The 11,456-nt window shown below is 48.2% G+C and overlaps 1 long non-coding RNA gene across 1 annotated transcript; it reads right to left on the minus strand.

Moving 5' to 3' along the window:
• Positions 1-9,913: 9,913 nt before the first annotated feature.
• On the minus strand, positions 9,914-10,868 carry LOC120227651. The gene is made up of 2 exons (XR_005527306.1): positions 10,805-10,868; positions 9,914-10,595 (listed from the first exon to the last, which is right to left on the minus strand). It is a non-coding gene; the product is annotated as an uncharacterized LOC120227651 (long non-coding RNA).
• Positions 10,869-11,456: the final 588 nt, after the last annotated feature.

The following is an 11,456-nucleotide window of genomic DNA, read 5'->3' on the forward strand; positions in this document are numbered from 1 at the left end:
AAATTGTTATTACATCATGTTCAAATGTCCTCAACGAGAATGGGGAGTTTGGTTCATTTTGCTGTTACCTGACGTCTCTGTTCACAGCAGGGCATGCCGTCTCCTTGACTGCTGCTCAGATTCCTAGCTCTCAACAAAAATCTGTTAGAGCTGTGTGATTAGTCCCCTTTCAGAACACAGGGAAAGTGGTTCCTATAACTGTTCTTTATTCAGTACAGGACAAAGAAGAAAAATTTGGATCTGGGGTTCACAGCAGCCCTTACAGTCACGTTGTGTTCACATTTAAATGATGAGCTCCGTTTAAATGCCTGTTATATGTGCACTTGCCTGGTCACTGTGCTAGGGCTTTGGATACAATAGCAAAACATTTGGTCATACCTACTGATTCTCAGAATATTTAAACACATCAAAACCAACAGTATACTACCATTTCTCTCCCTTAGCCTTTCCTCTGAGGTTGGCATACAATTTTACTGCTGCATGTTAAAACTCCACCATATGCTGTTATTAAATAGTCCATTACCTCTTAAAAACATTTACATAAATAAGAAAATCAATTTTATGTTGACCCATGAAGATGAATTCCTGATATTCTTCATTCCTTCGTGTAGATTTAAATTTCTCTGGTATCTTTTGCTGACTACCCAGAGGAGCTTAACATTTCCTTCCTTCCTTCCTTCCTTCCTTCCTTCCTTCCTTCCTTCCTTCCTTCCTTCCTTCCCTCCCTCCCTCCCTCCTTCCTTTCTTTTCTCTCTCTCTCTCTTCTTTCTTTCTTTCTTTCTGGTCTCTGTATCTATTTATATTTTTTTATTTTTTTAATGTTTGTTTATTTATTTACTTTTGTTTATTGTCAAGTTGGTTTCCATATAACACCCAGTGCTCATTCCAACAAGTGCCCTCCGTCATGCCCATCACCTCTTTTCCCCTCTCCCCCATTAACCCTCAGTTTGTTCCTAGTATTTAAGAGTCTCTTACGGTTTGCCTCCCTCCCTCTCCTTATCTATTTTACCCTTCCCCTCCCCCATGGTCCTCTTTAAGTTTCTCCTGTTTCACACAGCAGTGAAAACATATGGTACCTGTCCTTCTCTGCCTGACTTATTTCACTTAGCATAACACCCTCTAGTTTCATCCAAGTTGCTACACATGGCCAGATTTCCTTCTTTCTCATTGCCATGTAGTCTTCCATTGTATAGATAAACCACACCTTCGTGATCCATTCATCAGTTGATGGACATTTTGACTCGTCTCATGATTTGGCTATTGTTGAGAGTGCTGCTATGAACATTGGGGTACATGTGCTCCTGTGCATCAGCACTCCTGTATCCCTTGGGTAAATTCCCAGCAGTGCTATTGCTGGGTCCTAGGGGATTTCTAGTGTTAATTTTTTGAGGAGCCTCCACACTGGTTCCCAGAGGGGCTGCACCAGTTTACAATCCCACCAACTGTGTAAAAGGATTAACATTTCTCTTAAACCTTCTTTAACATTTCTTGTAGTGCATGTCTCTTAGTGATCAATCTTTAAGGTTTTGTATTTCTGAAAAAGCCTTTATTCCACCATTGTTTTTCCAATATATTTTTACTGCATGTAGAATTCTAGGTTGACAGTTTAAATTTTGTTACTTTTAATACATTGTTCCACTCTCTTCTTGCTTTCGTTGTTTTCTTAAGATGTTATATTATGACCATTTTGATGTATTCACAGAATACAGAGTTGGTTTAATATTAGAAAATCTATTAATCAAAAAAAAGAAAATCTATTAATCAAGATATTCAGACTTATTAATATGTTCTATTCATTATAGGATAAAAGGAGAAAATGACATGAATGTATCAAAAAATGAAGAAAATATTGATAAAATTCAATAATTGCTCATAAAACATGTTTACAGGGTAAAAATAGGAGGGGATTTTTTTTGGTATTTTGGGTTTTGTTTTTACCTTTTTAAAATATAAATTCAAGTTAGTTAACATATAGTGTAATAATGATTTCAGGAGTAGAATTTAGTGATTCACCACTTTCATATAGCACCCAGGTCCAATAAGTGCCCTCCTTAATATCCATCACCCAATTAGCCCATTTCCCCCACCCACCTCTCCTCTAGAAATCCCCAGTGTGTTCTCCATATTTAAGAGTCTCTTATGGTTTGCCTCCCTCTCTGTTTTATCTTAGTATTCCTTCCTTTCTCCCATGTTCCTCTGTTGTATTTCTTAAATTCCACATATGAGTGAAATCATATGCTTCTCTTTCTCTGATTGACTTATTTCGCTTAGCATAATACTCTGTTCCATTCATGTTGTCGCAGATGACAAGATTTCATTCTTATTGATCGCTGAGTAATATTCCATTGTAGTTATATACCACGTCTTTATACATTCATCAGTCGATGGACGCTTGGGCTCTTTCCATAAGTCGGCTAGTGTTGATAGTGCTAGTATAAACATTGGGATGCAAGGGCCCCTTTGAATCAGCATTCTAGTATCATTTGGATACATACCTAGTACTGCAATTGCTGGGTCATAGGGAAGTTCTATTTTTAACTTTTTTGAGGAACCTGCATACTGTTTTCCAGAGTGGCTGCACCAGTTTGCATTCTCACCAACAAAGCAAAAGTGTTCTCCTTTCTCCATATCCTCGCCAACGTCTGTTGTTTCCTGCATTGTTAATGTTAGCCATTATGACAGATGTGAGGTGATATCACATTGTGACTTTGATTAGTATTTGAGTGATGATGAGTGATGTTGAGCATCTTTTCATGTGCCTGTTAGCCATGTGGATGTCTTCTTTGGAAAAGTGTCTATTCATGCCTTCTGCTCATTTCTTCCATGGACTATTTGGTTTTCTTGGGTGTTGAGTTGGATAAGTTCCTTATGGATTTTGGATACTAACTCTTTATCAGATATCTCAATTGCAAATACCTTCTCTCATTCTATCGGTTGCCTTCTAGTTTTGTTGGTTGTTTCCTTTGCTATGCAAAATCATTCTGTCTTGATGAGGTCCCAATAGTTCATGTTTGCTTTTGTTTCCTTTGCCTTCAGAGATATGTTTCTAGTAAGCAGTTGCTGTAGCTGAAATCAAAAAGGTTGCTTCCTCTTTTCTCCTCCAGGATTTTGACGGTTTCCTGTCTTACATGTAGGTCTTTCATCCATCTTTAATTTATTTTTGTGTATGATGTAAGAAAGGGGTCCAGTTTCATTATTCTGCTTGTTGCTGTCCCATTTTCCCAACACCATTTGTTGAAGAGACTGTCTTTTCTCCATCGTATATTCTTTCCTCCTTTGTTGAACATCAGCTAACCATATAGTTGTTAGTCCATTTCTGGGTTCTTTATTCTGTTCCATTGATATATGTGTATGTTTCTGTGCCACTACCATACTGTCTTGATGATTACAGCTTTGTAATAATAGCTTGAAGTCCAGAATTGTGAGGTCTCCAGCTTCGGGTTTCTCTTTCAACATTCCTTTGGCTATTCACGGTCTTTTCTGGTTCCATACAAATATTAGGATTGTTCTTGCTCTGTGAAAAATGTCAGTTTCTTTCATAAGCTTTCGATAGTTTTAGGTGTACAGATATTTTACTTCATTGGTTAGGTTTATTCCTAGGTAACCTATTGTTTTTGTTGCAGTTGTAAATGGGATCAATTCATTGATTTCTCTTTCTGCTGCTTCATTATTGCTGTATAGAAATGCAACCAATTAATGAACTTTGATTTTCTATCCTGCTACGTTGCTGAATTCACATATTGGTTCTAACAGATTTTTGGTGGAATTTTTCAGGTTTTACGTGTAGGTTTTGTAGGTTCTCATGTCATCTGTGAAGAGTGCAAGTTTAACTATTTCCTTGCCAATTTATAGGCCTTTTATTGCTTTTTGTTGTCTGATTGCTGAGGCTCGGACTTTCCAGTACTGTGATGAACAACAGTGCTGAGAATGGACATCTCTGTTATGTTCCCGAACTGAAGGGGAAAGCTCTCAGTTTTCCCTCATTGAGGATGGTATTAGCTGTGGGTCTTTCATATATGACCTTTGTGATGTTGAGGTATGTTACTTCTATCCCTACATTCTTGACGGTTTTGATCTAGCAAGGATGCTGGTTTATGTCAAGTGTTTTTGCTGCATCTATTGAGAGGATCATGTGGTTCTTATCATTTCTTTTATTACTGTGGTTTATTTTGTTGATTGGGTTGTGGATGTTGAACCACCTCTGCAGCTCAGGAAGAAATCTCACTTGATGGTGGTGGAGAATTCTTTTAATGTAGTTTTAGATTGGATATGCTAGTATCTTGCTGAGAATTTTTGCATCCGTGTATATGAAGGAAATTGACCTGTGGGTCACTTTTTTTAGTGGGGTCTGTGTCTGCTTTTGGAATGAAAGTAATGCTGGCCTCATAGAATGATTTTGGAAGTTTTCCTTCCACTTCTATTTTTTGGAACAGTTTCAAAAGAATAAGTATTAGGTATTACCTCTTCTTTTTTTTTTTTTAATATTTTTATTTATTCCTAGGAGAGAGAGAGAGCATGAGCAGGGGAGGGTCAGAGAGAGAGGGAGTCACAGACTGAAAGAGGCTCCAGGCTCTGAGCTGGCAGTCAACACAGAGCCCGACACGGGGCTCGAACCCACGAACCGCGAGATCAAGACCTAAGCGAAAGTCGGACGCTTAACCGACTAAGCCACCCAGGTGCCCCAGGTATTAACTCTTCTTTAAATGTTTGGTGGGATTCCCCTGGGAAGCGATCTGACCCTTGTGTGTTTGGAGTTTTTTGATTACTGATTCTATTTTTTTTGCTGTTTATGAGTCTTTTCAAGTTTTCTATTTCTTCCTGTTTCAATTCTGGTAGTTTGTTTATTTCTAGGAATTTATCCATTTCTTCCAGATTGCTCAATTTATTATCATCTGATTGCTCATAATATCCTCTTATATGTATTTCCGTGGTGTTGCTGGTGATCGCTCCTCTTTCATTTGTGATTTTATTTATGTGAGTCCTCACCTTTTTCTTTCTGATCTGGTTGTGGCGTTATCAATTTTTACAAATTCTTTCAAAGAACCACCTCCTTGTTTTATCTATTCTACTTTTATTTTTCATTTAAGTATTCTCAATTTATGCTCTAATCTTTATTATTTCCCTTCATCTACTGTTTGGGGCTTTATTTGCTGTTCTTCTTGCAGCCCCATTAGGTGTACGGTTAGGTTGTATCATTGAGACATTTCTTCCTTCTTTAGGAAGTCCTGGATAGCAATATACTTCCCTCTTATGTCTGCCTTTGCTGGATCCCAAGGGTTTTGGACTGTTGTGTTTTAGTTTTCATTGGCTCCCATGTACTTGTTAATTTCTTCTTTAATTTCTTGGTTAACCCATTCATTCTTTAGTAGGATGTTCTTTAGTATTCAAGTGTTTGTAGTCTTTCCAGAATTTTTCTGGTGGTTGATTTCAACTTTCATAGCAATGTGATGTGAAAATATGCATGGTATCATCTCAGTCTTTTTATATTTGTTGTCTGATTTGTGATGCAGTATGTGACCAATTCTGGAGAATGTTCTGTGTGCACTCAAAAAGAATGTGTATTCTGCTGCTTTAAGATGAAATGTTCTGAATATCTCTGTTAAGTCCATCTGGTCCAGTGTGTCATTCAAAGCCATTGTTTCCTTGTTGATTTTCTGCTCAGATGATCTGTCCATTGCTATAAGTGAGGTATTAAAGCCACCTACTATTATTGTGTTATTATTAATGAGTTTCTTTATGTTTGTGATTAATTGATTTATATATTCAGTTGCTCTCAATTTGGGGGCATAAATATTTCAATTGTTAGACCTTCTTAGTGGATAGATCTCTTAATTATGTTATAATGCCCGTCTTCATCTCTTGTTACAGTGTTTTAAAATCTGGTTTGTCTGATCGCTGTATGGCTATTCTGGCTTTCTTCTGATGTCCATTAACATGTTAGATGGCTCTCCATCCCCTCACTTTCAATCTGCAGGTGTCTTTACGTCTAAAATGAGTCTCTTATAGACAGCATATAGATGGATCTTGTTTGTTTCTTTTTAATCCATTATGATAGCCTATGCCCCTGTCCCAGCCATGAGGAAGAGCATGCCTGAGCCAGGGGCAGCAAGGCCCTTTCCTGCCTGGGCTCCAGCAGCTTCCCTTGCAGGACAGGAGGCCAGGCCACTTCTTCCCTCTATTGGGAGCAGGGAGGGCACTGGGCATTGTGAGGAGTGGAGGGCCAGGGCTGCCTGGGGGAAAGCGGGGCCAACAGCACCTTTGGCTGGCTTCCTGTTTGTTCTCTGTCTAGGAGGCCTTGGAAATCCATCTTTGTTTCCTTGAGGAAGCTATCCCATGTTGTTCCTTGTGTTAGAAGATTTCAGGAACTTTGAAGGCTCAGTATGTGAGTGGCATCCATGCCACAGTTCTTTAAACTTCTCCAGTTCAAGAGTCAGAGTTTTGCCTTAGGTGCAATGAGCTGGGAACCTTCCATTCTCATTTGGGATCCAGAAGGGAATTACGGTGCCCGGGGTGGGCACACGGATGTCTTGGAAACGTGGAAGACCTTGGCAATAACATGCCGGAGTCAGGTAAGCGAGAAATAAATGCCAGAGGCCGTTTTTCTTTCTGGCTTCTTCTCACCCCTTCTCTCCTATGTCTTTGTGTATGAGTGACATCGCTATGTGTGTGCCAGCATTGGCTCGACACTCCAAGAAAGGAAGAGCCACTCGATCTGGGTACAGAGGACCCCTGCTTACAGGCTCACTGGTTGCCAGACATTCACTGAGCTCTTTTCACTCTCGGAAGGGCCCTGTGTTAGCAGTGAGGACCCTAGGTGAGGCAGTACACACCCCACCCACAAATGACTGTCTAGCAGCCAAGGTCCCCAAGGGAAGTCAGGGAGGGGTCCCGGAGAGGAGCAGAACAGGTGAGAGAAGGTTGAGAGGGTGGGCTCCAGGGGCAAACTGGCCAGGGGTCTCTGATCAGTGCAATGGCTTCTGGGCAGCTGATCACAATGAAATGGGGAGGGGATAGTGGCCACACTGCACTCTCTGCCTCCTTCTCTGGAGAGTCGAGGAGTGAGAGTCTGGGTCTGAGGCGCAAAGAGTCAGGTGTACAGAGGGTAGGGCCCTAGCCGGAGCCTGCCAGACTCAAGGTGAAGATCCCGGGGAGCATGTATTATACGGGGACCCCCTCCCCCATCCACAGGTCTACCCCCGGATCCCATCACCAGTCGATGCTGATGGCGCCTGAGGACCCCTGGCCACAGGGTCTGGACTTGACATCCACACACGTATGCTCTGCAGTCAGGGATGAGAAAGGTGGGACCCCTGGTCTGGGATGCCCGATTAGAGTCCGCTGAAGGAAGGGGCCCAGGCCCTGCAGCGAGGCATGCAGGTAGGCCCGTCAGGGATAACGGTGGGCCTCCTACCCCAGAATCCAGGTCAGCCCTGCGGGCAGCGGGGAGAGACACCGACAGGGTCGTGAGATTGAATCCCTCTCCCAGCAGGACTAAGGGTGGTGGGCCCAGGGCCCCAGGAGTCCGGCCCAGGATCTTCCTGGAGCGGTGTCAGAACCTGAGAGTCAACCGTGGGACCCGTCCCACCGGGGAGAGGCGATCAGCCCCTGCCATAGCCCTGGGGACCCTGGAGAAGGTGGCAGATGGCCCTGTCCAGTCAGCTATGCCTCTGGGGTCTGAGGGACCCGAGGACCTTGGGTTGAGGGGCAGGATCCCAGGTCGCAAAAGGGCAAGGGCACGAGTAGGGCCAGGGAGTCCAGGTTGGGGTCGGGGTAGGACCAAGGGACTCAGGACCCCATGACACAGAGACGGGACCTCTCAGAGTTAGGGCCCTGGGCGGGATGTGGATTCATGGCGATGAGTCGGCCAGACTTCCACAGCCAGGTCTCAGAGACATGGGGTGAGGGCCTCGACACCTCACGTCCGCAGAGGGCAGGCCCCGGTCTTGTGGAGATTCCTGGTGAGGATGCAGAGGGAGGACAGAAGGAGCCTGGACCTCACATCAGAGTGAGTCCGGGCAGGCCCCCAAGTGGGATGGGGACACTGGTCGAGACTGGATTCGTGCATCTGGGTCTCAGGTAGGCAGGGCTACGGAGAGGGGGCGGGGTTCTGGGGTCTTACAGGTCAACTGGGGAAGAAGGGATACCTGCTATCTGTAAGGAGCAGCCACTAAGGTGGGCAGAGGAGAGAGGGGACCAGGTGCTATCAGGGCCCAGCCCAGAGCTAGGAAGTCAGTCCCTGGTGCAGGCCCGGGGAGCCTCTGCATGCATTGGGTGTCCAGGGGTGATGGGTGTCCAGTCACTGTGCCTGGGCCATGCGTCTCAGAGAACTTCGGACCCGGTCTGTGGGGCACGAGGTCCTGTCCTCAGCGTGCATGTGCACGGGCCATCCCTGGGGTGCAGGTGTCCACCAAGGCAACACTGAGGGAAGGACCCTGGCCCCCAGAACAGAGGCCCTGGCCTGGATGGCTACCCCTAGTGGCAGCCTAGGGAAGCCCCTATGGGAATGAGGTCCCGTGGGATGATGGGACTTCTGCATCCGGGTCTCAAAAGACTGTCTGGAACAGGAAGTCCGCTTCCTTGGTGTCTTGAGAGCAGCGGGTCGCCTCCGGTAGGCAGCAGGAAGGGCCTAGAGCCTACTAGGCTTCAGGGTGAGGACCAGAAGGGAGGACTGAGGGACTCAGTCCAGTGGGGGGGGGGCGGTGGCCACAGGGTGAGGAGACGATGAAGACGATGGGAGGTATGTGGGACTTCGGAATACTGGTTTGAGGACACTGGCCCCGCGGGGGTGGGGGGCAGTGGGGGGGAGGGGCTTGGTGTCTAGCAGCAGAGCCTCGAATCCGGTCAGCAGCGGGAACGCCCTGGAGTCTATCTACTAGGCTCCAAGGTGAGGACCAGAGGGAGGATCGAGGAACCCGGGACCCAGAAGGGAATCAGTAAGGTGAGGCGTGGGGGCGGGTTGAGAGGGTAGAGGCCTCAGGGTGGGGCGACGACGACGAAGTGAGGCACGTGGCGACTTCCGCTCTGGGTCCCAGTCAGACTGAGAGCTTGTTGTGTGTGAGGAGCAGACCTCGGGCGGCAGAGCCTGAGGCTCAGGCCGTCCAGGGAGTCTGGTTGGGGATGAGAGGATAGGGCTGAGGGACCCCAAGGAACCCATCTCAGAAGCTGCCGTCAGTCCCAGGACTTTGTGGACTTTGAGGCCTCATTTGACCTACAATCCTTGCCCATGCTTCTCATGGGAGGAGNGGAGAGGGGGCGGGGTTCTGGGGTCTTACAGGTCAACTGGGGAAGAAGGGGTACCTGCTATCTGTCAGGAGCAGCCGCTCAGGTGGGCAGAGGGGAGAGGGGTCCAGGTGCTATCAGGGCCCAGCCCAGAGCTAGGAAGTCAGTCCCTGGTGCAGGCCCGGGGAGGCCCTACATGCATCGGGAGGCCAGGGGTGATGGGTGTCCGTTCACTGTCCCTGGGCCATGCGTCCCGGAGAACTTCGGGCCCGAGAGGCCCCTGAGCCGGAGGACAAGCAGCATGTGCCCACGTTCACAAGCGGGTCTGAGGCCGGGGCTTGGGGTGAGAGCCAGCTCCTCGGGTCAGCAGCAGGGAGGGTCCAGATCCAGCTGCGGTGGGTGCAGGTGAGGGCCATCAGGGAGAACTGAAGGGACCCTGGACCCACAAGGCCATCATGGATGGGACCCCTTGAGCAGTCGTCCACCTTGCTCCCAGCCTCTGCCTCCCCAATCCCGCCTTCTCCCCTTACCCACCCCTAGAATTTGGCCTTGGATCTCAGGGATGTGTGGGTCGTTCGGAGGGGAAGGACTGAGGACAGCAGAGGGCAGGGACTTATGTCTTGTGGCAGTGAAGGAGGGATGCGAAAGGGGCATGAGGACCTGAGAGCCTACAACAGACGTTGATGTTTTTTTAATTTTAACTTTGCTTTTCGCCCTTGGGCTCCTGCTTGGATGTCCTCCATGGCGGGGCTGAGCAGAAGAAGTGTTTCTTGTGCATCCAGGGTCTGAGGGGGATGAGGGCCTTGGTCTGAGGAGCGTAGCCTCAGGTCACCACAGAGTGGAGTCTCAGGGTCCTGAGACAGGACGGAGCAGACCCCCACCCAGACCTAGGGGTACCAAGCAACTACCTGCCCTGCGGGTCAGTCCCGCCAGCCAGGGCCCGTGTCAGGTGGAGGAAGCAGCCCGCTTTGTCCTGTGGGTGTCAGCGGGAGGGTGGCCTTGGCCCGCAGGAAGACACATCCTCAGGTGAGCAGAAGGGATAGTTCCAGATCCTCCGAAAGGACACACCAGCACCTTGAGGCAAAGAGTGGACTCCCACGCCAGGACAGAGGGGCCAAGCCCCACTCTCAGCTCTTTGGGAATTTGTTGGGGGGTAGGGGGTAAAGAGAGGGCATGAATGGATGACCCTTCACCTTTCTCTCAGAGTTCTTAGGGAGGTGAGGATAGGAGTCAAAGAGAATGGTGTCAGGTCATGTGAGGAGGCACATCTGGGCCACGGAGAGGAGCCCCAGGTCCTGCCAACAGTCCATGTTGGGAGCCTGTGAGGGAGGCCTGAGTGGACCCCACTTCCGCGGAGGAGGGGGCCCCACGGAAACCTAGCCTGCCCATCCGGTCAGCCCTGGGACCCCGGGGCAGGGCCCATCAGGCTGAGCTCTCCTCCTTTCCAGTCACAGGGTCTCAGCGAAGGGAGGCCTGGGTGTGAGGGCCTGGACCCAGGTCAGCTGAGGCAGGATGCCGGGCTCTGGTCGGGGTGGAGGTGAGAAAGCAGGAGAGGCCTCCCAGACCAGGAAACCTACTTAGGGACCAAGCCTGCCCTGCTGCTCATGTCAGCCTCGGGGGGACCCGGGCTGGGTGGGTGGACTGCTTTCTCCTGATGTTTTCTAAATTTTTTAAAATGTTTTATTTATTTTTTGAGAGAGACAGAGAGAGACAGAGAGAGAGAGAGAGAGAGATACAGTAGGAGCAGGGGAGGGTCAGAGAGAGAGGGAGATACGGAATATGAATACAGGCTCAAGGCTCTGAGCTGTCAGCACAGAGCCTGACGAGGGTCTCCAGCCCACGAACCGTGAGATCATGACCTGAGCCAAAGTCACATGCTTAACCTACTGAGCCATCCATGCACCCCTCTCTTGACATTTTCTTCTAGGGTCTTTGAGAGAAGAGGACTTGGCTTAAGGAGGGTGGCCTGAGGGCCACACAGGGAGTCCTCCCAGGCCCCCAGGGAATCCAGGAAAAACTGAGAGGGGCACCCGTTCCACCACTGGTGGAAGCCAGGGCGCGGCCATCCTTCCTGGTGGACCTTTGGCAGGCGTGTCCAGATGTGCCCCACCCTCCCCCCCACCCCCGCCCCACCGGGCTTTGGGTGTTCCAGTCTCAGGGCTGTGTGGTCTGGGCCTGAGACTTTTGCCTCAGGCCGGCAGAGGGGCGGGGCCCAGGCCTGCCAGGGACCATAGCAG

The sequence above is a fragment of the Hyaena hyaena genome, unplaced genomic scaffold (assembly GCF_003009895.1).
Source record: "Hyaena hyaena isolate Hyena2069 unplaced genomic scaffold, ASM300989v1 scaffold_2660, whole genome shotgun sequence".
NCBI lineage: Eukaryota > Metazoa > Chordata > Mammalia > Carnivora > Hyaenidae > Hyaena > Hyaena hyaena.